The sequence below is a fragment of the Lepidochelys kempii genome, chromosome 2 (genome assembly GCF_965140285.1).
Source record: "Lepidochelys kempii isolate rLepKem1 chromosome 2, rLepKem1.hap1, whole genome shotgun sequence".
NCBI classification, from domain to species: domain Eukaryota; kingdom Metazoa; phylum Chordata; order Testudines; family Cheloniidae; genus Lepidochelys; species Lepidochelys kempii.
The window spans coordinates 174,883,702-174,911,415 of NC_136381.1; positions in this window are offsets into that span (position 1 = coordinate 174,883,702).

Here is a 27,714-nt window from a genome sequence, read left to right on the forward strand (position 1 = left end):
AAAGAAAGAAGTGGGACTGCTAAACACTGAGGATGGAGTGGAGGTCAAGGATAATCTAGGCATGGCCCAATATCTAAACAAATACTTTGCCTCAGTCTTTAATAAGGCTAAAGAGGATCTTAGGGATAATGGTAGCATGACAAATGGGAATGAGGATATGGAGGCAGATATTACCATAACTGAGGTAGAAGTGAAACTCGAACTGCTTAATGGAACTAAATTGGGGGACCCAGATAATCTTCATCCAAGAATATTCAAGGAATTGGCACATGAAATTGCAAGCCGATTAGCAGGAATTTTTAATGAATCTGTAAACTCAGGGGTTGTACCGTATGATTGGAGAATTACTAACATAGTTCCTATTTTTAAGAAAGGGGGGCGGGGAAGTGATCCGGATAACTACACGCCTGTTAGTTTGACATCTGTGGTATGCAAGGTCTTGGAAAAAATTTTGAAGGAGAAAGTAGTTAAGGACATTGAGGTCAATGGTAAATGGGACAAAATACAACATGGTTTTACAAAAGGTAGATCGTGCCAAACCAACCTGATCTCCTTCTTTGAAAAAGTAACAGATTTTTTAGACAAAGGAAACGCAGTGGATCTAATTTACCCGTGCAGGTGCCATAGCCATGAAGCCCGATCAGATCTCCGCTGCAGTTTTGACCATTGTAAATACCTCGCACATTATCCAGCAGTATGTGCAGTACCTGCAAAACCGGGCAAGGAAGCGACGACAGCGCGATTACTATATTGATGAGGACATGGACACAGACATTCCTAGAAGCACGGCATGTGGCGATGGGAGATCATGGTGCTGTTGGGCCAGGTTCATGCTGTGGAACACCGATTCTGGGCCCAGGAAACAAGCAGAGACTGGTGGGACCACACAGTGTTGCAGGTATGGGATGATTCCCAGTGGCTGCAAAACTTTTGTATGCATAGGGCCACTTTCATGGAACTTTGTGATTTGCTGTCCCCTGCCCTGAAGCAGAAGACACTAAAATGAGAGCAGCCCTCTCAGTTGAGAAGCAAGTGGCCATAGCACGGGTAATCCTGGGAAAAGGGCGCGAAATGTAGGAGAGCAGAGTGGCAGCGGAAGCTGTGCCGTTCAGTTCACGGTATCCGAACAACGGCGGAAAATGGTTGTCTTCTGTGGCTTTCATGGAGGTGGGAGCCCAGGACAGACAGCATTTAGAAGCTCTGAAGCGTGGCAATAGTGGGAGAGCAGAGCTGGCAGCGGACGCTGTGCCGCTCGGTTCACGATGGCCGAGCACAGTTGAGGTGGATTCATAGTAGCAGGAGAGCAGCGGTGCACTGTCTGCTGAAAGCAGTATGGTGTCTGCATGCCAAAAAGGCGCAAAACGATTGTCTGCCATAGCTTTCTGATGACACACACCCAGAAACACCCGCGAGAATGTTTTTGCCCCATTATGCACCGGGAGCTTAACCCAGAATTCCGACGGGTGGCGGGAACTGTGGGATAGCTACCCACAGTGCACAACTCTGACATTCAGTGCTAGCTTTGGTACTGTGGATGCAATCTGCCAAATTCACACACTTTAGTGGGGACACAGAAGATCGAATATATAAAATAGCTTCCGAAAATTTGAATAGAATAATTTCATACTGTAGATGTACCCTAAGGTGCCACAAGTACTCCTTTTCTTTTCACATATACCAAGCAACCTCCCTCAAAATTACTCCCTGGACCACTTTCCATAGGGTGCGATCACAGCTGTCCGCTATATCATTCAGTTTTATGTAGTCATATATATTATTTTAGCAGCTATCCTTAGGCTCTATAATAAGGTATCATATCCAGCATTTTCTCAGAATTGTAGGACTGGAAGGGATTTTGAGAGGTCATCTAGTCCAGTCCCCTGCACTCATGGCAGGACTAGGGATTATCTAGACCGTCCCTGACAGGTGTTTGTCTAACCTGCTCTTAAAAATATCCAATGATGGAGACTTTCCTACATTTACCTCTGCCATTTCAGAACAGCCCACACAGGGGCATGATCTACAATAGTATTATCAACCCCAACTTCATACACCTTTCAGAGATGTTTTGGTTCACAAGTATAAGCTCTATTTTGAGTATAAGCACTGACTATTTGAATAAAACATATTCTCTCTCTCTCTCTGTTGCCTTCCCTCTCTCTCTATGTTGTATTCTGCACATATCCATTTGTTACAATTCAGCTAGGATTTAGGACCTCATTTATGGGTTTTTTTTCTTCCAACTATATTAACGCCCCCACCACCACACACACACAGATTGGCATTTTGTACTATGCCACTAAGCAATTAAGATGGCTTTGTGCCCTTTTGATTCTAGGCTGCTGCAGGGGCTGGAGAAGCACCCTGGAATAATGTAGGTAAACCACAGCAGTCTATTTCCAGCTGCCTGTGTGTTGTGGCCCTGCTTCTTATCTCCACATGCCCCTTACAACTGGACCTGTGATGGGGGCCTCAGAGGGCAATATATGTACCCTTGCACAGGGCCTGCACTGGGAGAATACTCTCCTCGCTGCAGCAGTGTAAGGAGGCTTAATGGAGGAGGGAATCCTTCCTTTCATGTCTAGCTTTTGGTATGAGGCCCAGTTAAGGTTCTCTCTTAAAATACCCTTGACATGTGAGGCAAAGGATAATGAATATATTCTTCCCCCCATTTAAAGAAAGCAATATCTTGCCCTCATACACCTGTACATATCTACCCGCTACCAAATAGAAGGACTGCTTTTTTCTAATTAAGGTGGCAACTTCTGTTTCTTTTTAGAAAATGCAGGCGCTCTCATGTCCAATCCAACCCTTTTTAATTTAGCTAGCTTTTCAAAGAGATTAATTTTTTGTGTATCTATGATATTCGGAGGCAGTTTTGTAAGATGTTGCTTTCCCCCTTCTGCTGGGTTATCTAGATGTTAAGATTCCAAATTCTATTAGTCTCTATTAGGTGGCAGAATTAGGGAGAGACATATTTAAACTTTTTTTTTTTCAAAATTCTTTTAATTCTATTATGTGGACATTATACCAGAGGTAGAGAGCTCTACCAAATAAAGTCATTATCAGTGAAAGGAAAAGGGTGTATAACAAGGAGGCAGTCTGGTTTAGGGGGAGGAGGGTTTGGTTGAGAAAAATGTAAATTGCACCACTTCCTTTTTGATCAACACAGTGAACAGGGGGATGTCAGCCTTTTCCCCTCAGGGATAATCTTAGTGAACAATTCATATCCCAACCTGAATTTAGTTATCTTTCTCCTTCAGATCTTTATTCCACTATCCTTGCCTGCATGTGTGAAACAGGTAAAGAAACATGAACTAATTAAAATAAATAGGACAATGTGAATTTGCAACAAAAAACACAAAAACTGAGCCCTCAATTAAACACGAGGTTCCAATCTTTGTTTTTTGCAAGGATTTTTTTAAAAGAAGCTTATGCACAAATAAATTGGTTAGTCTCTAAGGTGCCACAAATCCTCCTTGTCTTTTTGTGGATACAGATTAACACAGCTGCTACTCTGAAACTTGGTATATGTGGTAACTTAAGTAAAAAAAAAAATTGAAATAATTGCTTCTTTTAAAAAAATCCCTGCAAAAAAAAAAACAAAGATTGGAACGTCTTCATAAGACTGTGTGAAATCAAAAGGAATGCAGAGCACTTATAAGGGAAGGACTTAATAAGCTATTGAGTAACACAGCAGCACGCTACAGACAATTAGCTAAAATGCCTTTTATGAAAAGGGCAACAAAGCTGAAAAAAATATTGGCTTATCTCCTTAGGAGAGCTCATATGAAAGCAATTTGTCAAATAAGAACTGAAAAGGGGTATGATAAGGAATCGTAGATCTATTAAATCTGCTTTTCAGGATTTCTATACTTATTATGTCATCTCATCCCAATACAGAGTAGATACAATAATATTTTTAAAAGTGAAGCTGCCATTTATATCAGAAAATGCAGTTAGATTAGAGGAGCCAATATCTCAAGTGGAGACTGAAACGTCTACTTTTTAAAAAAACTTTTAGGAAGAACGTCTTTCCTTTGCTGAAACTTTCAAAAAGCAGAAAGTTGCCATTATATTGTTATTCAAGGAGATCAAACCTATAGATTAGAGCTGGTCAAAACGGTGCAATGGAAGAGTTTTCTGCTGAAAAAATCCTATTTTCTTTTAAATCAAAACTTTTTTGCAGAAATATTTTTATTTTGAGAACATTTTCAATGGGGAAAAGTCACAACAAATAATTTTGACTTTCTCATTGCATTTAGACTGTTCTATTAAAATTATGTTCATTAACATAATATATTTAATATTTTATACTATTATATTATGATGGTTCTAAACTGAAATTTTTCAGAACTTCTGTTCTGCAGAAAACTTTACTCTTTTTTGCTCTTACTTGGAAACAAGTTTAGAAATGTCAGAATATTCTGCACAACTGAAATTCCTGTTTCTGACCAGTTCTGCTACACATGATTGTAGTTCTTAGTAACCAATTTCTCTTTAAATATAGATCTTAAAATCATGCTAAAATATAGGCAGCAAGAATGTAGACTAGCCAAACAAACAGCCTTTATTATTGGAGGGCAATAATCAGATAATCTACCTACAATTAACTTAATCTCTTTGGCCTAGTTAAAGAAACAGAAACATGTCTAATCACCTTGATATATAGAAGGCCTTTGATATGGTTGAGTGGCTATTTTTAATGGATTATTATAAACTGTGTATTCACCCCAAATTTAGAAAACCAGTAATATGCCATGTACTTAACACCAAAATATAGTATTCTAGACTGGCATTTAGGAGACTTGAGTTCATTTTGTGGCAATCCATAAACTTGGACAAATCATTTAATCTGTCACGTGCCTCAGTTCTGCATCCTTAAACAGAATAATGATTTCCTATGCAATGGGAGTTTTGCGAGGATAGAATCTATTAATTTTTTTAGGGAGCTTAGGTACTATGGTGTGGAGGACCATGTAAGTATCCAGCAAGATAAATACAGAAAAAGAAAAGTACACTGTCATCAATTCTATTTGTTGTAGCAACAGAGCCACTACCTTGAAAAATTAGTTGGTAGAGATATCTTTCTAAAACACACATGCTCTAGTTCAAGCAAAATTTCTGGGCTTGATGTGGGAATTACTCAGTGAGATTTTATGGCCTGTGTTATGTGGGTCAGACTAGATGATCCCAATACTCCCTTCTGGCCTTAAAAATCTATTTATTTTACACAACTCAAAACTGAAACCAAGAACAAAAAACAGGTTTGTAAATAGATGATGTGTCATAGCTTGCACGGCTCTTATCCTCATTACCTCCAGTTCTCCAGGTGCTACTGTAATTAGCTTTAGTGAAGTGTCAGGTTATAGAATAAATCATCAGAAACCAGTGCTATCATCTATATTAATAAATCAAAGCACAGGGAAGCTCAAAGCTTCATGCAATTTCTCATGGGCTTCTGCAAAAATAAAATACTTAAGTGTGTATGTAATAGATAAAGCAGACTACATTTATGGCCCAGATCCTCCATTGTACTCAAGGTCTGCTGGGCCTAGCCAGAGGATAGGGGGAGTGGAGAAGAGGGGCACAAAGGAGTTTATTAAGGTTCTCTCATTGTGTAGTCAGTTCTATGCAAGTTCAGGCATGGGTAGCTTGGAGCAGCCTTGGGGCTGCTCTGTCCTATGCCTTTTGTCTAATGTCTCCAAAGATCCATTTGCCCTGGCCATACCACTCCACTCTTCAGCACATGAGGGTTACTGGAGGAGAGGAAGAGGGCTGTGATAGATCTATCTTTCCCCCCACACGTATATACAAAGCAGGGATATGCACAGGAGGAGCGATCCTGATGGTTTGACACCCTTTTGTGCCATCACAGTGTAAATGGGCCACAGCATTGTAGAAAAGTTGGCCCTCTAAGATTATCTTCCTCCTCCTCCTGCAACAATTCAGGAAGGAAGCCAGAGCCTGGGAAAAAAAACAAGTAATTGGCCATGTACCGACTTAAGTAGACATGTGAACTGGCTGTCTTTTCTATATGCTTCCATAAGATTTTCTTTGAGAAATAAGGAGAAGACTGCAAATGTTCCTGCTTGGTTTTTTTTAAATCCACAAGCTGAAAAGACAATTCTATAGTACTATCCAAAAAATGGAGTCACGGGGCTCCCCAACTTCAAGCTATATTATTAGCTAGTGAACTTATTGGATTCATACTGAAAAATAGTTTCCATAGGCCAAGAGTAAAGAATATGTACTAGGTTGGAATTTTGAAAAGCAATCTCTGTTGGCCTAATTCTGCTTCCATCGAAACCAATGAGAGTTCTACCATTCCAACAACATTTCTTAATTATGACAATAGAAAGGATACAGCCTTCCATTAATAAAGAAAAAGGAAATAACATGTAAGATAACTACAGTTACTCAATTATATAATTTAAAATACTTGCTCCAAAGTGTTTAAGATAATTGAGAAAGCAACTTAATCAAAAGTGGCACAAAATATTACAATAATCTATTAGAGAATGAAGAAGATACACTGAATAAAATAAGAAATAGGAAGGGACTTAATATTCCTTTTCCCTCCTCCATTTTTTCTGTGATAAAACTATGTAACTTTTAAAATATGTGGCTTGGGGATAATTTTATTCCTGGACACTCAAGGAAAGTGATTACAGATAGCATATATTAAATCTTACATAGTTCAAATAAAAATATCAAAATAAGTTAAAGAAGAAGCAGGAAAAGCTTTTGACTTAGTGCTCCTCCTGTACATAATTTCTATCATTAGGTGGAAACTCAATGGAAATTGAAAATTGTTTTTAGAAAAAAAATTTGTCAAAACATTTCTATGGAAAAATGGCTCTTCAACTGAAAACAGAAAATGATTGATTGAAAAAAGATTTCTACCAAAACTTAGACCCAAAACCTGGCAAAAACTAATCTGTTTTCAAAACCCCAAAAGAAGTAGGTTTCTTCCTCTACACACCCACACTTTCTTGCAGTCTTCCTCCCTTCTCCAATGGAAAAGGGACAAAAAGTTGAAAAAGAGATTGGTTTCATGGGGAAAAAAAAGACAAATGTGTCATTTTCATTTCAAATTTTAATGGAAAATATATTTATACTTTTCCCAACTAGCTCCAATAGATTCTATTATACACCACAAAGGTTGTTGTGCATAAAATTACTGCCTCAGAAGCAGTGCTACAAAGATTTCAATGGAGAAAAGAACTTAGCAAATAACTGTGTGTTTCCCAAAAATACAGAATTATTGGTTAAAATATATATATATATATATATAAATGTTACCAAAAATACGACTGGAATCAGAAATACGAAGTTCTCCCCAGAGATGGTCATATTTGAAGTACCAAATACTAAAACAGCTGGAGCAAAAACTACCAATATTCTAAGAACGTTATTTCTAGCACAGAAATGTACTATTGTAAGAACCTGGAAGTTTGATTAAATTCTTTGTAGATTCACTGGAGTCACAGATTTACACTAGTTGGTGAGGATTTGGACCACAGAAAGAATTCATGCAGAGGAAAGAGCCAGTGCGAGCCCCATGTACCACATAAGCCCTCAAAATAGGTTTCAGATAAGACTTAAGTCATGCATAGGCTTTCTGCACTGGGGTGAATTTAACCCAGAATGACAAGCTGTGCAGTGGATAGTATGTGATGAAAATGGACCTTTGATTTATTCTTTTCCAAAGAAATAAAAGAAGCTTAAAACTATGGACTCTTTAAGTTATGGGGTCAATAATCCTCAAATTGTGCAGAAGTAGAGAGACCCGAAAAATGGACTGATGGAAAAGTTAAGCTGAAATTGGACTAGTGTTAATTCTATGTTCTGAAAAGAGTAAAAACTTGCAAGGGTCAGTGGAATAGAATGGAGAATTCTTCTTTGGCCGCATATTTCATAATGCGCAATAGTAATACTGGGCATTATGATATGGCTTATTAGTTTATTTAATAAGCATCTGCTTGTTTGTTTAACTTCAGCTCAGTTATCCCAATATGGAGTAGGGGAGTTAAAGCCAGAGTATAACAGAACGTCCAAGTTTAAAGTTCAAACACAGTGTATCAAGAAAAAAAGTTTTATACCTAATTGGTTTGAAATGTATGGATACAGCTTCAATAATAAGCAACATTTTAAAAATAAAATTGTAGTCAAAATACAAGCACAAAGAAGCCTCATGGGTGGAGAATTGGTTAGGAAGAAGTTGGGTGGGGAGAGCCCTCATTATGGAAGTTGTTAAATGATAAAAAATAGCTTTTCAGGAGATTTCCACACCATATAATTATCATGTCATGATTTTAATCTGAGTTTAAGCTCCTGGAACTAAATTAAATTTTGAGCCAGTTCTTGCTGTCTCTGAAATTGGTCGCAATGATGCCAGTGGTTTTATTGATGCCAGTGGTTTAAGGTCAAATTCATTATTGTAAAACAACTACCCACTTTTTCTAAAGCTTGTTATTTCTTAAATTCTATTTTTATTGACCATCTTAAACAATTTAATAGATGACTATATGCCTGTTATATAAGGGAGTCTGAAACACCAAAAAATGAATATCATTCTGTATTAAACTTTACTGATATTTTTAAAGAATAATTTCTGTAGAACCCTCTTGGTTTCATTCTTATAAAATTCTGCAGGGTTACTTCATAAGGGAAGAATACCAAGCCTTTGGAGAGGCTGTAATCAGATGAAGTCCAACAGTAGATAACTTGAGTAATGTGTGGTTTAAGTGTCTCATAAAATAAAAACTCCTAGGTCTCAGTATGGATCCTGGAAGAATTCTGTATTATACCGATGCCTCTAACCTCTTTCCTACTTAGTCTTAAGTCTCCTATGCCTCTAATCTTCTGCATACCTGATAACAATGTCTTATTGTTTATCCCAGTAGACATTATTAGTGTAGTGTTGTTTATAGTCCTGTTTCACAAAATATATTAAAGTGTGAAATATCAACTTAGTAGCAGAAGGGGGAGAAATAAATTTGCTTGTTTTTATGCGTCAGACGTGAAGTATTTATAAAAGTGTATGTTAAATATTTAATGGAAAAATTCAGGCTAGTGATAATATTACTTGGAAGATAAATTTAATATAGAAAGATTATGGAGCGGTTAAGCTAGGTATGTTCAACTGAAAACCACCATCTTTATCCTTACTATTTATACTTACTCAATAAAAGTGCATTTCACCCTAGTGCAGAGAACAAGCAAAAGGCCTATGCACTACTTAAGTTTCAAAATAGGAATGAATTTCTGTAAGTCTTAAGGTGGGAAAAGAGGAAGGTCAGGAGTTTGTTTTTAAAAGATGTATAGACTATAAAACATTTCGTCATCAATTTCCAGTGACTGAAACCAAGTACAATATTCTACATTAAACCTATCCAGACAACTTTCAGAATTGTGACTTTGAGGTAACTTCACTTGGATTGAAGATTCCTTTTAACATTCCTGAAACTTCTTGTAATATTGACATGACCAACATACATAAAGTGAGAAAAATAGACATGCTGAATGAATGAAGTTAAATAAAATACATCAGGTGAAAGTCTAAAGAAGAAAGTAGTGATATCAGCCAATAACTCTAAAGGTGAATGGTATGTGAACCGGAAATATATATTTTTAAAAGGCTTATTAAATGACTAACATTCAAATTCTGCAACACATGTTTAACTTTACTGCTGTGAGAAGTTCCATTGATTTCACTGGGACTATTCTTGGTAGAAAAGTTAATCATACATATGTACTCAGGATTGGGACCTAAATGTTTCCCCTTCCCCATAAAGTTCAAGTTTTCTTGTCCCCTACAAAGCACTCTTTAACTCTGCGCTTTTGACACCACTTTCCTTTCCTTCTCAGTAAGTCCACCTCAAAGTTCCTTCCAGCTCTATTTGGCTCTTTAACCTATTGCTGATGGCATGTTGTCCTTCATACTGCTCCATAAGTCTGGAATCACAACTCAGTTAATATTCACCAAGTTTGTTCCCCCTCTTCTCTACCAAATTTCATGGAATAGGTGTGCTTAGTGAGATATTCCAGATCTGATTCTGAGGGGCTATAGGGTTGTTCTGAAATGTGTAACATTATATCACTAAGTTAACTTTAAAATGTGTGCATGCCATAACTGTGTGACCTTTGTCCTTCATCACCCCATCCTCACTTATTTATTTCTCGCTTGTTGCATCATGCCTAAAATCAGATTGTAAGCTCTTTGGGGAAGGAACTATGTCTGTGCTGTAAAGTGCCCGGCATGCCTTTGGGCAGTGTAAATAATACTAAGCCTATCAGCATTTGTTCTGAAATGTATAATAATTTAATGACCATATGCTACTCAGAGTTTGTTCAAAATTGTTTCTTTAGAAGATAAGCCTATTGGGGCAACACCCTATTATTTTTATGGCAAAGTTCACCCATTGTATGGTACCATCTACACTTCTGATGCTATAAATATTAGGCTATATACTACAGACTTTGCAGAATAACTAGTCTTTCTCATCTGGTTCTCTAAATTATAAAGACTGCTGCTAATTATTGTGTATTTAATTTTAGAAAACATAATTAATTTAAAATGCACTAACGTTGATCATCCTATTAGGTTCGAGCTGTGTAGGTTTATTTAAATAGGGTGATTTCTGGTAGTGTAACAAGAAACAATTCTTGAATCCCACTAAAAGCATATCTGCTCAAACAGAGTAAACAGACCTTCTAGTCATACTGTATGGGGATTATTTTTGTTGATTTGGTAATCAGAAATCTTTTAGATACAGCAGAGGTGAGAAAAGCTTTACTAGAATTTGATAGAGCTTAATTGATAGACATTAATTATGTTCTAAGTCTCGAATCATCTAAAACACCTCTGTATGTGTATTTTCTTTCTTTTACATTTTTCCCTGTCACTTGCAGATCATTCTATTTCTTTACTGCCAATGGCTAAAAGAAAGAGAGGAGATGGCAGTCCATAAGTGCAGCTAGCTGGAAGCATGAAAAATGACAGATGTTTATGGATCACTGTGTATCATAGGAATCTGTCCTCTAAATCCATCACCTAACACTGTACAATGTCATTCTTGCTTAAACAGTGCCAATACATGTGTGGAAGAGGGTACAGAGATATTTTTAGAAGACATGAGGGAATTGCCAAATATTTCTCCATCTTTACTTATTCGCGAAAAACTCAACCCAATGAGCTACCTTCCTATTTTATCATTTATGATGTAGAATTTTCAGCTAAACCTACCTATCAGAGTTCAATAAAAACAGCAGAATGAGAATTACATGGGTATATTCATAGCTGAATATCATTCCTGTACTTCTGTTAGTCATTATATAGCTGAGGAAAAGCCAAAATCTTTTCTTTTCTTTTTTAATATCAATGTTCTCTTAAAGTATGATCCCAGTGAGAGGGCTTTAATAAAGCAGGCATAGGTTAATACAATTGAGCAAGAAATTCCTGTAAACCTTCAGACTCCTTCTCATTAATGATTTCTAGCCTTTCATTCTGAAATAGGGCACTTTGCACATTTGGTGTCATTTATCCTTACTAAATCCAGAGATTGGCTCTGAAAAAGATGTATATCTTTAATTGATACTCTGTTGACCTATCATCAACTTGCCTCCATTTATCCAGACTGCCAAAATAAGGTATCGCTTATTGCTTCAAGTCTAAATGCTAAAAATTTGCTTGGCTTCTCTTCCTCCTCCCAGGAGGAGTACATCAGATGGAAAAGTGCATATTAAGTCTCTGTATGGAAAAATATTACTAATAGGCATATTTAGTACAAAGACTGTTTCTTTGCCAAAGGACTTGTCTTGGTGTCTGTAGTTGCCTGTTACATATGCAGCTAACTGAACACCAAAGAATTCTAACTCATTCTGGTTTGCCCTGTTTAATGTTATTCTGTAGAGGCATTAATAAATAATGGACCCTCCGAGGTACAGTAAATTTTAAATGTACCACTCCATAATATATCCCCTGGATATCTCTTGTACATCATTATTTTCTGAGTTTAGTCCATTTCAATTTTTTGTGAAAGAACAAAAATCTTAATCTTGTAGAAGAGAAAATCCAGCCTTCAATAATAAAACTTGGCACTTTTCATCCTCAAAGCCAGAATTCATCCTTTACCAGAATTAACTAATTAATCCTATAGGCACTTCAGTTTGAGGGGAAAACAGTAGTGGTAAAATTTTCAAAAGCAACTCAGTGATTTAGAACCCTAAAACTTCTTTTTTCCAAACTTCTTTTGGGGCCAGACTTTCAATGGTATTTAGGCACCTAAAGATGCTGATAGGTGTCCAGTGGGATTTTCAAAAGCACCTAAGCTTGTTAAGGGTCTAACTCCCACAGGTGCCTGAGCTCCTTAGGTACTTTAGAACATCACTCTAGGTACCTGTCTGCATCTCTAGGTGCCTAAATACCATTGAAAATCTGCCCCTTGAGCATTTATCAGACTAAGTCTCAATGCCTTTCAATGAGATTTAGGCTGCTAACTGCTTAAGTTCCTTTTGAAATGGGATTTAGTAGCATAAGTTCCTGAGAGGCTTTTGAAAACTTTAGTCTAGATCTGAATGAAAGGTGTGATTGTCACTTTCCTATACCATAGTAGAAATTTTCAGACTTTCTTCAGGATGTGGTTTTGCCCAGTGTGTTTTGTGTTTTTGTTGTTTGCTTAATTTGCCACCTCTGGAGAAACATGGCAAGTGAAATCAACAAATTCTGCTTCTGAGACATGAAGTTCTGAGATGGTGGTATATATTTGATGTACAACTTGTTGGAATTTGGCTTGGTTTATGTGCATATGTAATATATCCATCTCACTATCCATCCATACATAAAAGTTCAGTTATTTAAATGAAAAGCAACCCCAAGAACCCACGTATTCTCAAAGAATGTATTTGATGGCTTAACAAAAAGTTTCCCTCTCCCTAGCCTATTTTGTGCCACCCTCATATTAGCCCCATTGGCCTCTTTTACCCTGTAGACTGCACAAAGTTAGGTTCTTAAAGCCAGATTTAGATACCTGAATGGAAGTGGCCTGATTTTTTAGAGGTGCTGAGCCATTGACATCACCCAGGTTTGAATATGTTAACAAATGTATTTAGTCCTTATTTCCTGCAAGGATGTCCCAACTAATTTTGTTGCTGTATTCTACTGAGCACCTAATGTTTCCTGCAGAACAAGTTTCTTCTGTAATGTGACTTCTCATGAGGGTATATCTATACTGCATTAGGGTGGACTCACAGTAGCTCAGCTCAAACTGGCATGCTAAAAATAGCAGTACGTACTTGCCATATGGATAGCAGCTCAGGTTAGTCACCTGAGCTAGGATTCTGGGTAAGGCAGGCCTGGACTCAGGTGGCTAGCCTGTTGCACAATATTTTGCTATTTTTGTGCACTAGCTCAAGCTGAGCTAGCACGAATCTGTTTACCCATACTGGAAATCACATCTTCCAGCTTCAGCGTAGACATACTCTCTCAGCCCCGACTTTCAGGCTTTTCTCATGCATGGAGCTGACCTTACTCCTGCATTGATCAACCTTTATAGGACAGGATTCTGTACTCCATAACTTTCACTGCAATCTAGAGGTGGTCAGGAATTTTCCAACAAAACATTTTTTCTTAAAAAATGTTGGTTTTTCAAACCTGAAAGCATTAGTGGGGAAGGGTCAGTTTTTGGCAAACATACCAGTTCAAAATCTCTTTGAAAAGAAGGATGTTTGAAATTGTCAAAATGCCCCTTTTTGACATTTTCAAAATGAAGAAAAGTTATTTTTGTCTTCTGGGTTTGAATTTTTAGTGAATTTTATACCTAAAAAGTCTAAAAAAAAATCAGATTGAAATTTAAACAAAACATATTTTGTTACAGTAATCTCTGAATGTTTCTATTGACCTGATCCAGTTTTTTTAGATTATTGGTTCATGAAAAGTCACAAATTTGACTTTTCTTCCAGATCTGGGACAAAACTTTGAAACCGCAAACACTTGCAAGATTGGAAAACTCATTTCTGGCCTGGCTCTACTGAAATCCAAAGCAATACCCTGACTCAGGACAATTTATCATCTCTTCTCAGAGAGTGAAGGCTCATTCTATTCCTCCACTAAGCACCTTTGTGTGAATTTACCCCCCAAAACAGATTAAACTCCAAATGTCATAATGAAAACAACTTAATTAGGAAAAAACCTGAAAGGTAATTATCAAATCTAATGAAAGCCCTTTTAGTGCCTACAAAAGGAAAAATTATGTAGGTAGAAGGCTAATTTATAGGCACACTTTTTCCCAGTTGAGAAAAGATAGGTATCTTACATTCTCCATCTGCTTTATGTTGAAGTACTTGCTGGTCAGAACTGGAACCTGTTCATCACTGACCCCCTATATAGATCACACTGACCTTATCAACCCTCTAAAGTGTTTTTGCCTACCCTTTCTCTTTTTCTCTGTTCTTATACCAGCAAGTTTTAAAAGTAAAGGCTGTGGTCACTCTTATTGTGTAAGGAGTGAATGAATTCCTCCTTAGTGTTCAACATCCTGACCATAGTGTTTGTGCAATAGGTGGTCAGATGCTGCAGTGATGGTTCATTTCACAGAGAATTTCTGTCAACTCCTTCCATTTACACCAATCACTCTTCATGCAACTCCTAACATCCACATCCACATCCCCACATGACTCTACACTGAACCAAGGTATTGAAATTATTGCACAGATTTTAATGCTGTACCATCAAGTTTTACTGTCTTTTTGTTACCCCCTCTATGAACCATTACATGATGGATTATATGATTGTGATGGAATGCACCCCTGTATTCACACCCTCTACTCTATCTTGTAGTAATCTTTGTACAAAATATGCCTTGTAAAGTATCATATGAAAACTAATAACTTACTGGTCAATAACATGGTAAAATGTATGTAGCAATATTATATGTAAAGTTCTGAACATAAGCTGAAATCATGACTGAAGTATATTTACCAGACAAGTGGGTAAACCTGTTTCTCAAAGACAAAGGACAAGTTGACACCCCGGCCAGGTTTTGTCAATACTGATGGGCTATCACCTATCAAGTAGCCATTCTTTGGGAAAGAAAGGGGCCAGCAAAAAACAGTGTGACACCTTCTTTCCTTCCCCATGAGACTCCATGTCTCCTTACTCTCAGCACATAAGAACTTTATCTAGCAGTCACTCTCAAGGAAACGCATTTCAAAAGGTTACTGAACTATAGAAGTGAGGGACAAAAATCCCAAAGTTCTCTCCTTGTCCATCTCTCTCTTTTTTCCACCGAAGAAGATAAAAGAAACAGCCTATGGTCTTTGGACGTACATCCTGACCTGAAACTTGGTCAGCAATGATACTAGGAATCTGTGGTAAGAACTTCACCTTAAACCAAGTCTAGTTTAAGTTTAGAAAGCATTTTTTCTTCTCATAACCATTTCTGACCTTAATTCCTTATTACTTGTACTCCCTTAAAACCTATCTCTTTGTAGTTAAATACACTTTTCTTTGTTCTTTAATCAAAATTAATCCAATGCTGTGAACTGTGTGAGTAACTCTATTTAAGGTGGCAAGTTGTATATTGTATACAACAGCCCTTTGCTATCTGAACTGTCCAGAAGAGGGCTGGATAGTGCAGTACAAAATGCACATTTGGGGGTGGGGGAATCCAGGTCTGGGAGTGTGTTGGGGTTACCCTGCATGTGGTAACCGAGGCTGGTGGAAGCCAGAGTGTGACTGGAGCGTGCTGGCAGGCCACAGCTATCCAAAGACACTCAAGGTGTGACTTGCATGCTTGAAGGCTGTTTATGAATGGCCCAGGCAGGAGCTATGGCAGCAAGGCTTTGTAAAGCATGGCAGGTTGCAGGGCAGTGGTGATGCAGCCCCTTACTGATCTGGATTGCATCCCAAAATGTCACAATGATTCACCATCTAGATTAGAGGCATCTGAGAATAGTGTGGCTTCCCATATCTATTGCCAGTTACAGGGTCATTCAATATTGCATAGCATCCTGTTTCCATAAGTAGTTCTGGTGTCGTCATTCTCCTGTTCCTTCTCAAGTTAAATTGAAAGCATCTCTTTGACCTCCTTGAAATGGGAACTAATTGTGCATATACGTGCTTTTCTTAGCCTTGGTCAGGCTAAAGTTTATTTGCATAATAGTGGTCTTCTTCCACCGAATGGTCTCTGGGTTTCCTTGCTTAACTGTGAAGCAAAAGGTCAGTTTTTTCCCAATTGTACGCTTACAGTTGCAGCAACTATATCTTAACTCCATATTCCTCATTGTCCCTGATAAATCAAGTTCATAGATAATACCCCATTGTGGTGAATGGAATTGGTTCTTTCCATTTTGCTAAGTGCTATTGTTTGTCTATTCAGCTGCACATCCTGCAAGAGAGGAGTGTGTTGGTTTACCTTGACATAATCTCCAATATAAGGACTGGGAACTTGATTATTCTCGGTGGGGAAACTTCTCTCTCCCCACACAAAGGCATTAGGCCCAGATTTTTAAAGCTGTGTAGGCATTGCTACACTCAGCATTGCAATACCTATCTGAATTAGGAAACTAAATCTCGTATTTTCAAAAGGGATTTAGGCACTTGAGCCTAAATGCCATGGGACAAAGGCACTGCCACAACATAAATGTTAATTTTATGTTTCCATCTGAATTTCTGTATGGAGTCCAGCCATCTCTGGCCATTTTTTATTTTTTTGTGTGTGTGTGTGTTTTGTAATGTTTTTATGGTAAAACGTCTCAACTTTACCAAGGACAAGTGGATTGTTTCTCCACTTCTGTTTTTACAAAATAAGAAATAGAAAAACAATTTAGACCCTTGTGGCTTATGTGCCAAACTCTTTCCTACATCCCAAAAAACCTTGAGTCACAGTGGTATATAATCTAAAAAGATATTAACCCCTATAATCTGCCATATTTATTTCACAGAGTAAAAACTAATTAAATGTGAATGATCTTTGATGCAGGAAACAAACGTATTATAACCTTGTACCCCAAACATGCTTAACTATACAGTACATATAACACTACTAGAATGCAGTCATCTCTGGCATGGCAGAGAAGTAACTATTAAGCATACCACACAACAGAGCCTGAAGGGAAAGTTTTGACCAAGAGCTCAGGGGCACAATCCTATTTTTACATTAATGTACTTAATGTTTACGGAAAGCCAACAGGGCTGCTTTTTTAATGTCTCATTTGAAAGCCACTACACACAGTAAACTTCATGGATTCAATATATCTACTTCAGAAAGATAAAGCAACTCTGCTGGATTGCTTTTTTTGGTGCTCCTCCTGTATACAATAATGCCTGAGAAGATGACCTTTGATCTGGCTTTACACAAATCCTGAAGTTACCTCTTGTGATAAAATGTTACCTCTTGTGATATGCATCTGTCATTGAAAGTAACTGATATATGAGACCAATTTGAAAAGCCCAGTCACTCCTGTTACAGCCATAAATAGAGAATAATGATTTTTTCCTTATTTGTAAATCCTTGTTATTGCCTTTGCTAATGATGCATCTCTCCTCTTTACTAGGCACTTGATGTGTGAGTAAACATGCCAGTACTTTGTACAATACATTTATTTCTAATTCGATATCAAGAAACCAGCTAGGTAAATATTACAGAATGTGTTCAGCTCCTCCAATTCCAGGCTGTTCTTTTTCATACCATAATCCTCAGATGTGTGCAGGACCCTACCCACTGGATCCCATTATTCTTCCAAGCACCATGCTTCTCCATCCCCCTGAATTTTACCCTTGACATTCCTCCTCTGTTCCTCTCCCATCACGAACCGTAAACAAAAGGATATGACTTTCATGCTATTGTATAACTGAAGTTCCTACGTACTTTGAGTACCTATATCCAAATAACTATACACATGTAGGCATGCATATGTCTAGGTAAATATTTACATTTAGTAGTACTTTCAAGATGTGATCATAACTCCCTTGGCAGGAGTAACTATAATTAACAGTTCTCCTTAGGCTGAGTCAGGCTCTTGAGGCAGGGAGAAGCAGCCTGGTTTGCTGAGGAGGGGTTGACTCCTCCTGAGTGGCCGGGGTTTTAATAACCCATCTGGGTAGGGAGGTTGCACTTCTCCTCCTGAGGTCTGACAATTCTCTCATTACTCTTGAACCTTTTAGGGGAAGAGGACACAGTTCACTGCTGATTCTCCTAATTAGATCTGATTACCAAGGCAGCACTATAGAGATCTCAGCCTTCCCAGGGTGCCAGCCAGCAACATCTTCCTTCTTGGAAGTGGCCACTGAGGTTCTGCTGCCCACTCCTGTAGGGTGAACATCAAACCTTGTAGTCAAGACTACACAATCCTGTGTAGTAAGGCTACAAAAAGCCACCTTATGACCATTCCATTAAGAATGCTGGGGGTTCTCGTCTGGAATATCTATGCTGTCTCTCTTTGCCGCTAAGGATAGTTTGAAGTCTTGGGACTCGCTGCCTGGGTCCCTAAGAACTGACTGCTTAAAGTTGTTGGGATGGTGGACCCCACAAGAGCAGAGCCACTCCTCAGTGCAGACCCCAAGACTGTCCATAGTGAGGTCAGAGGCAATGGTGAGGAGCTTGAGAGACTGCTTGGGACTGCGCAGGCTTGATGACTTGACTGGGCTAAACCAAGTCTGCCAGGCTGACCCGGTAGCTGCTCATTCGGAATTGCTGCAGAGGAAGATGACACAGATGTGATATCCATAAGAGTGATGTCAGAACTGTGGGTCAATGTCTATAATTGAATTTCGACTAGAGGGCTGGGCCAGGAGTCACCAGCTCTCGAAACAGATAAGTGGAGTCTTGCTGGACTAGGAAGGTTCTGAAGAATACCCATTCCATGAAGTCGTAACCCTCATGCATTGTCTTTCTCCTGTTTTCCTGCTGTCACTTCTCCAATCTATCTACCCCAGCCTTTTCTACAGAACCTCCTGACGATTACAACACTTCATGAGCAGTCAACTGGATGTACAACCATGGTAGGATGCAAAAAGAACAGGAGTACTTGTGGCACCTTAGAAACTAACAAATTTATTAGAGCATAAGCTTTCGTGAGCTAAAGCTCACTTCATTGGATGCATAGAATGGATTATATACTAAGATATCTCTGTGTGTGTGTGTGTGTGTGTGTGTGTGTGTGTGTATATATATATATATATATATATATACACACACATACACTTTATATATATATACACAGATAAGTTGGAAGTTACCATACAAACTGTGAGAGGCTAATTAGTTAAAGATGAGCTATTATCAGCAGGAGAAAAAAACTTTTGTAGTGATAATCAAGATGGCCCGTTTGGACAGTTGACAAGAAGGTGTGAGGATACTTAACTTAAGGAAATAGATTCAATATGTGTAATGACCCAGCCACTCCCAGTCTCTATTCAAACCCAAGTTAATGGTATCTAGTTTTGCATATTAATTCAAGCTCAGCAGTTTCTCGTTGGAGTCTGTTTTTGAAGCTTTTCTGTTGCAAAATTGCCACCCTTAGATCTTTTACTGGGTGGCCACAGAGGTTGAAGTGTTCTCCTACTGGTTTTTGAATGTTATGATTCCTGATGTCAGATTTGTGTCCATTTATTCTTTTGCGTAGAGACTGTCCAGTTTGGCCAATGTACAGGGCAGAGGGGCATTGCTGGCACATGATGGCATATATCACATTGGTAGATGTGCAGGTGAATGAGCCCCTGATGGCGTGGCTAATGTGATTAGATCCGATGATGGTGTCACTTAAATATGTGGACAGAGTTGGCATCGGGCTTTGTTTCAAGGATAGGTTCCTGGGTTAGTGTTTTTGTTGTGTGGTTGCTGGTGAATATTTGCTTCAGGTTGGGGGGCTGTCTGTAAGCGAGGACTTGCCTGTCTCCTAAGATCTGTGAGAGTGAGGAATCATTTTTCAGAATAGGTTGTAAATCTTTGATGATGCGCTGGAGAGGTTTTAGTTGGGGGCTGAAGGTGATGGCTAGTGGTGTTCTGTTATTTTCTTTGTTGGGCCTGTCCTGTAGTAGGTGACTTCTGGGGACTCTTCTGGCTCTGTCAATCTGTTTCTTCACTTCAGCAGGTGGGTATTGTAGTTTTAAGAATGCTGGATAGAGATCTTGTAGGTGTTTGTCTCTGTCTGAGGGGTTGGAGCAAATGCGGTTGTATCGTAGAGCTTGGCTGTAGACAATGGATCGTGTGGTGTGGTCTGGATGAAAGCTGGAGGCATGAAGGTAGGCATAGCGGTCAGTAGGTTTCCGGTATAGGGTGGTGGTTATGTGACCATCGCTTATTAGCACAGTAGTGTCCAGGAAATGGACCACTTGTGTGGACTGGTCTAGGCTGAGATTGGCAGTGGGATGGAAATTGTTGAAATCACAGTGAAATTCTTCAAGGGAAATTCTTCATGCTTCTTTTCTATGGGTCCAGATGATGAAGATGTCATCAATGTAGCTCAAGTAGAGTAGGGGCATTAGGGGACGAGAGCTGAGGAAGCGTTGTTCTAAGTCAGCCATAAAAATGTTGGCATACTGTGGGGCCATGCGGGTACCCATAGCAGTGTCGCTGACTTGAAGGTATATATTGTCCCCAAATGTGAAATCGTTATGTGTGAGGACAAAGTCACAAAGTTCAGCCACCAGGTTTGCTGTGACATTATCGGGGATAGTGTTCCTGATAGCTTGTAGTCCATCTTTGTGTGGAATGTTGGCGTAGAGGGCTTCTACATCCACAGTGGCCATGGTGTTTTCAGGAAGATCACTGATGGACTGTAGTTTCCTCAGGAAGTCAGTGGTGTCTCGAAGATAGCTGGGAGTGCTGGAAGCAAAAGGCCTGAGGAGAGAGTCCACATAGCCAGACAATCCTGCTGTCAGGGTGCCAATGCCTGAGATGATGGGGCGTCCAGGTTTATGGATCTTGGGAAGCAGAGAGAATACCCTACAGCCAAGCTCTACGATACAACCGCATTTGCTCCAATCCCTCAGACAGAGACAAACACCTACAAGATCTCTATCCAGCATTCTTAAAACTGCAATACCAAGCTGCTGAAGTGAAGAAACAGATTGACAGAGCCAGAAGAGTCCCCAGAAGTCACCTACTACAGGACAGGCCCAACAAAGAAAATAACAGAACGCCACTAGCCATCACCTTCAGCCCCCAACTAAAACCTCTCCAGCACATCATCAAAGATTTACAACCTATCCTGAAAAATGATCCCTCACTCTTACAGATCTTAGGAGACAGACAAGTCCTCGCTTACAGACAGCCCCCCAACCTGAAGCAAATACTCACCAGCAACCACACAACAAAAACACTAACCCAGGAACCTATCCTTGAAACAAAGCCCGATGCCAACTCTGTCCACATATTTATTTAAGTGACATCATCATCGGACCTAATCACATTAGCCACGTCTGTATGTATGTATACATACATATCTGTATGTATATGTATATATCTTACTATATGTAAGTACATATGCATCCGATGAAATGAGCTGTAGCTCACGAAAGCTTGTGCTCTAATAAATTTGTTAGTCTCCAAGGTGCCACAAGTACTCCTTTTTGCGAATACAGACTAACACGGCTGCTACTCTGAAACATGTTAGGATGGGCCACCTGGGGCAACCAGACCCCAAATAACCTGGAACAGAAACCCCCTTGGGTTTATAAAATAGCCCCATTATTGTGTATTTGTAAGACTTGTCCTCCTCTCCCTTAGCCCTGCCCCATTGTTTGTTTGTTGGCAACATTTTTTTTGTCGTTGTCCAGATATTAGGCCCAATCTTTGCATGGACAGCAATAGCTATGCAGCATCACACTGAAGTTGACTGCACTCTGCATGATTTCAGGCTCTGTGCTAATGGATCCAGATGCAGAATCAGGGACTTAGATGGTGAGTTCTTTGAGACAGGAACCATGTCTTTCTTCACGTGCCTGGATGGCACCTAGCGCACTTCATGGTGCTCAGTGAATAAATAATGAATGCTGTGTTCTGTTATGTGGGAGAGGTGAGATTCAAACCTTTTCATATCCTGGACACGCAACATGTATTCTTTTCTTGAGAAAAATGCATTCTATATTTCTAAGGCTCCTTTATTCTTGGAGGGAAATATTCAGGTGAATAGGGATAGAGTACATGGTTTGCCCCAGTTCATTGCTCGCTTTACTGAAAAGCTAAAGCATATACTTTAAAAAAAAAAAAAAAAAAAAGAACTCCTTTTATTGGTTCAAGTTACAAAACATAGCATGGATGCCTGTTCTTCTTTTGGATGAATCCGAATCAAGAGAATCAATTTAGGATTGGCGTGTAGACGTACCCTGAAGCATAGCACATGCGGATATACCCTAGCTAGATTACGTACTGGAGACGTGAAACCATGGCAGCACAGGCTTCAGCACAGGTTAGCTGTGGTTACCCAGGATTCCAGGCAGCCATGTACCGCCTGCACTGAAGGATGCGCTGCTGCAACGTCACTGCTCCAGTATCTGAGCTAGCTAGATTAAAGCTAGTTTGGGGGTGTGCACACAAATTACAATCACTCTCCATGACTGCAGTGGAGATGTACCCTCGGAGTGAAGAACAAAGCAAAGGCCAGCATGTTCAATGGGTGGAAGCTGTTCTATGTGCAGAACTGTATGCAATTTGTTAATTATGGCCTCCCGGGTGCACTGGTAAAAGTTTTTTGACCCACTTTTAGCGGTGTTTAATAATCTTGGCAATGAAGGCTGTGTATCCATAAGAGCTATTTATGGACCAAGGCTTTTTATATTTAAGACAATGAGTAATTCACTGAATGAAATCATCCAGAAGATTTCAGGGCAAAGTTAAGAGTGCTGTTAGTCCCAAGGTGATTGAGCAGAAAAGACTTGCTGATAGACTTCCAGGAACAGGAGCTTTTAAAATGTCCAGCAGCTATAATCTCTTGGATATGCATAAGAACTTGAATGTTTTCTAATGAATATGGAAAATGTAGTTGGTTAGATTCACAAGGGAGCTTTACTTTTATTCTAGTGCTGTCTTTCTCCTCTCTCCCCAGCATTCATAGGCCCTAACAACTTCTAAATTAAGATTTCTAAAGTTGTTCCTGGCTGTGATGTCACACACTCCCTTTTCTAATAAAATGGGCTACCGTATCTGGAATGTCCTCGGGCTGCTTATGATTTCCTGTGGAGTGTCTGGGCTTATCAGGTAAAATGGATACACTGCAGCTCTAAGATGATGCAGTGGCGATGGTTGTCTTTTGGCTGTCTAATAGTATTGTCCATGATAAATTACATAGGCTTGTCTTTAAAAAAGATTATCAACTTCTACTAGTTTTGCAAATGCCCAAAATGTACGGAGAGATGTACTTGTATAAGGCAAAAGAATTCCACAAGACTGGTCCATTCCACCTAGATACGAATGCTACTTTCATGTCCATTATTTATCCAACATGTTTGCTTGAGTCTCGATTATTCCATGTGAGACAGAACATGTAGTATTTTCCAGACCGTGGGTCGCAGCCCAAAGGTATGCCATGACACAGTCCCCAGTGGCCCACTGGCAGGGATAGAGATTTGGAGGGCATGTAGGGGTGTTGCTCCCTCACCCCCAACTGCATCTTTCCACTCCCCTTCCAACCCTGGAACATCAGAGCAGCTCCAAGGCACACAGCCCCGCCCACTTGCCCTGCCTGACGGAGCCTGCGTGGAAAGCATATCTAGGCGGGAAGGTCTGGAAGAGAGGAATTTTTCAGGGGAGAGGGGGAAGCTGGGGTCAGGAGAACAGCACAGGCACAGCTGGAAGGTTTCCTCCTCCCTTCCTCAGTGTCTGGCTTACAGGCAGAAGGTGTTGCTATTTTGTAGTGGGAATATCATGGACACACACACACCCTGTACACTGAACTGTCCCCTCCATCTCAGTTGCGGCAGTGGGGTGTGGGTTTGCTGTTTTGCAGTGGGGGGGTTGAGTCCTTCCCCCTCCCCAGGGCAGTGACCTGTCCCCTTCCCCCTCCCATCTCTGCTGTCCATGTTAGGAGCCACCCCTGCCCTCCATTGCAGGCTGCGCAGGGTCACCAGCCATTCATTCCTCTCCAGGCTGGAGTAGGAAGCAGCCAGTGGGAGCATCCTCAGCATATCCCCGGCAGCCAGGTTCAGTTGTTTTGCTGACTGGGGATTCCCCTGCCCCATTCCCCCAAACTTGGGGTTTCCCACACACATACCAAAATGTTGCTGCCCCACCCCTGTTGAAACATCCTTAATTCTTCATACACCACAGGCCAGCCCACCCCACCCCTCCATATCCCTGTGAGCTATCTGTCAGAGCCCTGCATCTTGGACTAAACTGGTCTCAGTATCACCCCCTCTGCCCCAGGGCCAGGCTGGAGTTCTCTGGGGCTGAACCCCTGCTCTGACTGAGGTAACAGGTTTTCTCTGCCCCACCACTCCACCCATTTCTCCCCAGCTGGAGAAAAACTGGGCTCTGCAGGCTGAGGTGGCGCATTGAGCAGGGGGTTGGACTAGATGACCTCCTGAGGTCCCTTCCAACCCTGAGATTCTATGTGGCAGTCCCAGAGCCAAGGGTAACGTGCTGCACCTGCCACCAGTGACAGGCAACACCAAGGGACTTCAGCCACCCCTCCACCAGCACCCCTCGGGGGCAGACACCAGGGGTACCTTGCTTATCGTAAGATAGGGACATAGAGCTATGGCCTGATTTCAGGGATGAGGTCCAGGCTTTTGCCCCTGGCTCTGCAGGGGAAGGGGTGCTGGGCATCAGTGGGGTGCACTGCCTTTGGGGAGGAGGGGTGGCACCTGCCCTCAAGCCAGAGCACTGAAGGGCCAGAGTCAGGAGGGAAGTGGAAAGAGATCCCCCTGCTGGTACATATAATTTATATGTATGTAATTAAAATTAATACTTTCCCTCAAGAAGTGGCAATAGCAGGCCACAGTGCCTATTACAGCGGCACACATGGCCTCAGTGGGAAAAAGTTTGGGATGCCCTTGTCTATAGGAATATTTTTTCCAGTGTAATGAATTCATCTGCAAAATATTTCTTCCTAGAATGAGTGCACATCATTAATTTTAATTTATTTGACATTTTTACTGCAGTAACACCTAGAAGCCAACCAGGTCAGAGCGCTGCGCTTGGCCTCATCTCTGACCAATTATCTGCTTCCCAAGTGACATATGTGAGGCCAGGGGTCAGGTGACAGGATCAGATAATATGCAGGCTTACATATAAGGCCAACAGGGAGACCTGCAGAAGATCCCAGGTCAGGGGAAAGGTGCCAGGCAGCATGACCTGGTTTGTTTGTTTTGTTTTATTTATTGTGGACTGTTTTGGTCAGTTGTGGCTGTTAGTTGGATGGCTTCTGAGAAACGAACCAATCCCTGAAAAATCGGACTGAAATTTTGTTGACATTTGTGAGCTTTATTTGATGTTGTCTCACGTTGACCCAATGGCTTACAGGCCCCATTATGCTAGCTTTTGTATAAGTGTATACAAACAGTCTCTGCCCCAAAAAGCTTATCTAAACAGGCAACACATATAAGGTATATGCATGTACAGGCAATTCTACATCATATCAGTGAGGTCTTATTTATTCTTTTCTGCAGTTTTGGGGTTATTAATAAGATCTGTCATCTTACTATCTATCTGGAGTCCTGTAAATTCTAAATATTAAAATATGCAGAATTATTTTTAGCCTTAGACCAAAAATTTCTTTGTTTTACATATTTTAACTAGGCCTTATTATTCATATTATGTTTAAGCCTCTTCCATAACATTAATAGTTTTACTTTCCATTCCTTTAATCATCCTGTTGTTGCTTCATTCTCTGGTATTGTCCTAAATCTCTCTAGCATCTGAAGTGTTTGAGGATGGTTGGAATGGGTTTTTCTTCCAAACATATATGGAAGTATCTGCTCTTATTCTTCTCTGTTTTTAAATGTGGTTTCAGCAAGGAAGAATGGTCTTGTGTTTGGGACACAGGTGATCTGGGTTCAAGTCCCAACTCTGTGCAGCAGACTTGCTGTGTGACTGTACAAGTCACTTAATTTCTCTATGCCTCAATTCCTGACCTGTAAAATAGGGATAATACTTGTTTTTCCCACACTTTGTCTTGACTGTGTAGACTAGGGTAGAGACTGTCTCTTGCAATGTGTTTGGATAGCACCTAGGAAGTAGAGTCCTGATCTCAGTTGGGGCCTCTAGGTGGCACTGCAATAAAAATAAACAGTGAGCCACAATCTGCACTCTTGAAAGTCAATACAGAGGTGTACCTGGGGACAGAATGATAACACTTTAGATTGGATTAAACTTTTGAGCAAGCTAGCAGAATCCTTGTCACATAGAGGCACCTAAAACTAGTCTGCACAAAGCCATAGGAATAGGGAACCTCTTTCACTGGCAGTAGGACAAATTAAATAGGTCCTTTAGAGTATAAAATCTTTGTTTACTCTGGTGCTTATAAAGCACCTATACATCTTCTTCTTTCCTCTGTGTAGAGGCTGTATGAGCCATACCGAATTAGTTCTGGTAACAGGGTCAGAGGCAGAACAATAGGAGAGAGTTCACCAAAAGCAAAGGTTTGAAAACCCACTCTCCAGGTAGAGTTTGTTTGTACAGGGGTCTGATTTAACCCAAAATTATGCTAACTTGGCAAAAGTCTCAAGCTACATCTATTTCCATGCAGTTTTCGAAGTTACTTCAAATTCAAAAACCAAGAAGTGCAGGCCATTCAGGATAGCTCTGTACATTTATTTGCTGGCCTTGATTATCTTCCCTGTCACTCACCTCTGTGCATAATACACTCTTCTTTTTAAGTTGTTGAGCCTAAATGGCTACACAGGCTCTTTGATCCAGGGGTCTGGCCCATCCACCAATCCTCCTGATAGACTTCAAAAGAGGGATGTTGGGAGCCAGTGAAAGGGTCAGAAGTGCACAAGAGTAATCTATGGTAGAGAGAAGTGTTGCTTGAGTAGGGATAAAAGTTCCCGTCTTATGCAATGCAGTCAGAGTTCCCCATTATGACATCTGCCTCCCTTTGGCTCCCTACCTATAGTGCATCTGTGGTTGGTTTTGCATCAACAGATGCAAAATGTGCAGACATATCTCCACTGCTATAATGATCAATACACCTTTCAAGATCCATGGATCCCATGCATGTCTATTACAACACAATGTACCTCATCCAGAGAATCAAATCCCCCAACAACTTCTATATGGGTGAAACTAGGCAACCATTATGCTCTCAAATGAACTCACACAGAAAAATGATAAAAGACAAAAACATCCTATCACTCCATGGGAGAATGTGTTTCAAAAAGTGATCACTCCATATCTGCTCTTTCTATACTCGTCCTCAAAGGAAACCGGCACAACAGTACCTTCAAAAGGTGAGCCTGGGAACTTAAATTCTTAACTCTGCTAGACACCACAAACTGTGGACTCAACAGGGACACTGGTGTCATGGCTCATTATGATAATTTGTAGCGCACACCTGCCTGCTAACCCTTAATGGCCCACTTCAAATTCTTTAAGCATAACAATCTAACCTTATTGCTCACTCCATTTCAATACGCATTACCCTTTCTGCTTAACAATCTGTCCCAACTTGAATTTAGCTCATACACTTATATTTCCTTCTCTAGACCTGAAGAAGAGTTCTTTGTAGCTCAAATGCTTTCATCTTCTACCAACAGAAGTGGTTCTAGTA